This window comes from Zeus faber, assembly GCF_960531495.2.
Source record: "Zeus faber genome assembly, chromosome: 21".
In the NCBI taxonomy this organism is placed as follows: Eukaryota; Metazoa; Chordata; class Actinopteri; order Zeiformes; family Zeidae; genus Zeus; species Zeus faber.
The window spans coordinates 9,518,587-9,523,586 of record NC_137208.1 but is presented as its reverse complement, the minus strand read 5'-3'; positions in this window follow the sequence as shown (position 1 = coordinate 9,523,586).

The window sequence follows — 5,000 nt, the reverse complement described above, 5'->3', positions numbered from 1 at the left end:
CAGCCCATAGAGGTTGCCCGTGCGGAGTGGCGTTCCACACGGGTTTTAATGGGGAACGGGTTTGGACGGGCCGCAGTCAACAAATGCGTCCGCCGATAGTTTAGAGTGACCGGATCGTGCGGGCCGTCGCACCAGCGGCGGGAAAACAAAAAAACAGGCCGGGAAGCAAGGCGACGAGGGAGCGCGGCCAACCCGGCAAATAGTCGGGCCGACGTGACAGCGGAGGGGGGCGAGCAGAGATCGCCGAAAGGTTGCCGAAAATGAAAAAATAGGATGACCCTCGATTCCCACCACTCAAAGTCCAGGCCCAAGCGCAAATCGACTCAGTCGCAAGCAGTCGTTTCGAAAAGTTTGTTAAATTGAAGGAAAGGTTTCCAACTTGTATCTGTGTGCACGCAACACCGGATGGTGGCAGCCTATGTGAGTTCTTGAGTTCTAGAGTTCTCAGGTGTTATGTCAGCTTTTGCTGCTCGCAGAGAAATGTGTCTTCCGTGGGCAGACGACCACGGTCAAAGGCCAACCATTTGAGTCGGATTATCTTGATTATTTGTCCACTATTGCACCGCTATTGTAAAATTGTCTCGTGTCCAGCTTCAAAGCACGGGTTTGCGTGCGCCAAACAGCGCCGTGTCTACCACTGACCCATCGCACCTCGCTTTTACATAATGTTGTGTACGGTTCTACAGTGGTGAGGTTTTGACTTTGCTCTTGGTGCACTGAGCTGGAAGTGTTGGAGGCTGGAACTGAACGTCCACTGACACGTTTCACGCGAACACGCTTGATAAAGGGTTAGAGACTTGGAGTCGAACGAAAACAGTCCGAATTTCACGTCAATCCGACCGCCCTGCTCCACCATCCCCGCGTACGTGTGGACGCAGCGCTATTGAGTAACACAGTTTCCATTGGACACCGGCCACCGAGGGAGTGAAAAAAAAAAAGAATACAGCGGGTATCAAACAGGGGAGCGGTCACTGGCCTCTGTGCTGTTTCCAAACCGCTCAATTTCAGATGGCAAACACTTATAAACCACACACACACACACACACACGCGAATACACACACACACACACACACACACATACACGCGCGCACACACTCACAATTGCATAGCAAAATGCATGCACACATTTATACAGACACACACACACACACACACAAACATTCACACAGAAAATTCTACACTCAAAGGCACGCTCTCTCACACAAACAAACAAGCACACACACACACACACGCACACACACACACACACACACACACACACACACACACACACACACACACACACACACACACACACACACACACTCTGAAGGTTTGCTCACGAAGGGAAATGTTATATTTAGCTGAGACCAGTATTTTGTTTGTTCACTGGAAGTAACAGTGCCCTTGGAAAGGAGCCAGAACACTGAACATGTCCCCCCACATATTCTCTCTCTCTCTCTCTCTCTCTCTCTCTCTCTCTCTCTCTCTCTCCCCGTCTCTCTCCACCCCCCTCTCTTTATCGCCCTCCTCGACCCTCTCTCACCCTCTATCTCTAACCACATCTCTCTTTCCATCAAACCTGCTTCCTCCACTCCTCTCTCTCTCTCTCTCTCTCTCTCTCTCTCTCTCTCTCTCTCTCTCTCTCCCTCTCCCTCCTCTCGTTTTCTCTTTCTACCAACCCCCCCCGAGTCCCTGTCCCCGTCTCAACCCGTTTGCCTTTTCTTTTTTTTTTTTTTTCCCTCCCTCTCTTTTTCGAGAGCAGCAGCGAAGGGAACTGCACATAAACAAGTCCGACGCCACAGCAAGGAACTGACAAAACAACCTCCTCCCGCTGCTCTCAGGGAGAGGGAGAGGGGTGGAGGGAGGGAGGGAAAGGGAGAGAGGTAGAGTGAGATGGAGGGAGGTGAAGAAAGAAAGTGGGGGGGGGAGGTGGAGGCGGGAGCGGTAGGTAGAGGGAGGGAGGCGGGTTGAGTGGTTGAGAGGGAGAGAGGGAAGGTGAGGGGGTGGGGAGAGGAGAGAGGGATGTGGAGCGAGAGGGGGAGGGGAGGAGCGAGAGAGAGCGAGAGAGAAGATGGGGAAGTAAAGGAGGGAGGGAGGTACGGAGAGAAGGCTGAGGCTGCCAGAGGGATGTAAACAGGGAGGGGGAGAGGGAGGTAGAGAGAGAGCGAGGCGGGTGGGGGAGGAGGGAGGTGGAGAGAGAGAGAGAGAGGGGTGGGGCGGGGGGAGAGGGGTAGAGGGCATGGAGAGGAGAGGAGCTGGAGGGACCATAGAGAGAGGGGTAAAGAGAGAGAGACGGAGAGAGTGAGAGAGACACAGAGAGAGAGAGACAGAGAGAGAGGTGTAATTTAATGACTGGTGGGAGGGAGGGGGGGAGACAAAAGAAACACGAACAACAACAACAACAACAACAACAACAACAACAACGGCGACAATTAAAAAACATGTCTGTTCCTCATAATCTCCGAAAGACGACAAAAAAGAAGAAGAAGAAAGAAAGAAAGAAAGAAAGAAAGACAATAAAGAAGGGAAGGGCCCGCTGGTACCACTGCCCATTTGTCGCATCCTTTATGGTTTGTGTCCTCGAGAAAAAAAAACAAAACGAAAAAAAATCAATTCAATTCATATTTGGGTGTGACGAGCGGAAGCTGTTGTGCCCCCCTCCCTCCCCTCCTCTCTCTCACTCGCGGCATTGGTTTTGTGATTCATCGCCGTGGCAACAAAGTGGTGGTAATTCGCAGTGTGGGAGTGATAATTCGGAACGCTTGCCATGGGAGCGCAACATTATGAAGGAGTGTAATGTGTTACTGACCTATATTCCTCGGCCCCAGCGCATGGAAATCCATCCCATCTAACCGGGGACCCCATCCACCCATCCGTCCATCCGTCCATCCATCCTTCCACCCATCCACCCATCCATCCATCCATCCACCCACCCATCCATCATTCTTCATCCATCCACCCATCCATTCATCCAAATTGTTGCCAAAAAAAAAAGATTCCTCGTGGAGAGCTATGTGAGTGCGTGTGTTTCTATTGCAAGTGTGTGTGTGTGTGTGTGTGTGTGTGTGTGTGTGTATGTGTGTGTGCGTGTGTGTGTTAGCGTGTGTGAGTGTGTGTGTGCGTGTGTGTGTGTGCGTGTGCGTGTGCGTGTGCGTGTGTGTGTGTGTGTGTGTGTGTGTGTATGTATCAGGGTTGGGTCGTTTGCAAACGATCCGTTCTTTTTGACAGAATCTCTGAAGTCAACAAAATTAACTGAACCCTCAACCAAAACCACTGCTTCGCTTGGGTCTCCGCCTTCAGCCAAAAGCTCCTGCTTGAAGTTGTTTGCGAACAAATCGGTGAAGGAACCTAAAGAACTGGCTGAAATAGTTCAGAACTGTTGAACAATAGTTCAAACTTGTTTGAACACCTTTAGACGCCAGCAGATTTCTAGGACAACGCCATTAATGTTTATTTTCCGATTTGTAAAAAAAATAATTTGACAGCTGAGGACCGCGAGAGGTCAAATCCAAGATGGCCGCCAGTGCATGGGGTTCTCATGTTCAAACACGTTTCATTTTGGAACCAAACAGTGGAGGAAAACTTAAACTATCATTTAAATCAAGGTCAAGGTCAAATTACGTTAAAAAATCCTTTGGACAATCATTGGCTTATACATTAATTTTTAACATGGACAGATGTAATGCAATGAAATGTTCCTTCCATTTTGATACTATAGGGATCATTATATTATAAAAATAACAGAATTGACCCATAGCCATAATGCTGTAATTTAATGCTGTATTAATACTAATGATGATGATGATAAAGATGATGATAATGGTCATGATAAAAATCGAACGGTCTCCAGAACAGAAGCACAGTGCAGTGCACTTGAGTGCAGCTTGGCACACTCGCACGGTCCGGTGCAGCCATTCTCGCAGCGACAGCGGATCAATGCATGGGACGACAATGGTGCTTGGGGGAGGGCAGTCCAAAGCGGCTGCCACCCAGTTGTTTTCTTTGTCCAGCCCCAGTCGGATGGCTCTGGCATCTCTGGATCTGGGACCGATGCCTGGTCCTGATAATTGGCCTGGTAGCAGGTGTGCCTTGGTGTGCTGCCTGAGTGCTGCCTGGGTTGGGGGAACGTTCTTCGGAGTTCAAGACTTCTGTGTGAAGAGCTGTTTCCCGGCATCATTCCCTTCCGTGCGCTCGCCGGTTTCCGTCGCACTTCGGCACCGCAAATCGCTCTAGTCGTAACATTGATCCTTCGCTGGCCTCCCTTTGAATGCACGGGGGTGCACTGAAAGCATCATTCCCCTCTCTGAAAGACTTCCAAGTTTCCCAGGCAGTCTTCGTCCCTCTGCCGGGAACTGCAGATACAGCGTCATGCCCAGGGATAGCTCGAAGGAATGGGAGGCTCGGACACTGTGTTGGATTCATTGTGGCAACCATTTTGTGAACAACTATGTACCGAAACCTTGACCCGACACCGAAGGCGACCCACGGCTCATCGGGAGCTGTCTTGCTGAGTGAAGCCACAGCCAGTACCGCCACACCAGTATCAACGGTACGTATGGTCACCTTCTAACACCCCCTTTGCACAGCATCTGCCACATGCAGAAGTCGAGTGTCAGCCTCCTCTTGTGAACGCGGTCCATGGCAGGCCAAGTGTGACTCAGCAGGAGAGCAGAGTTCTCCCCTTCCATCTGTGGCACACAGTTCATGGCATACAGATAATTGCCCTCTGCTAGACTTAATATTGACCGGTAGCCTACTGAACAGTGGCAACTTGCTCTTTGGCAGTGTTCGTGTGAGAGGTGTTGTACACCGTTGCAGCCTTTCCGTCACAAACCTGGTGGACTGCTCCTCGCCAAGGATCTCGGGCCTTCTCGCAGTTTCAGCCACTTGGGTGTCCGTGACGTCCTTTGTGTCGATGACTAATAGGTCTTGGCTGTGTTCTATAATTTCATTCCCCATCCCTCCCAGCACTGCCACAAGTTCCTTAACCTCCTTCAGGGATGAAGGAGGTTAAGGA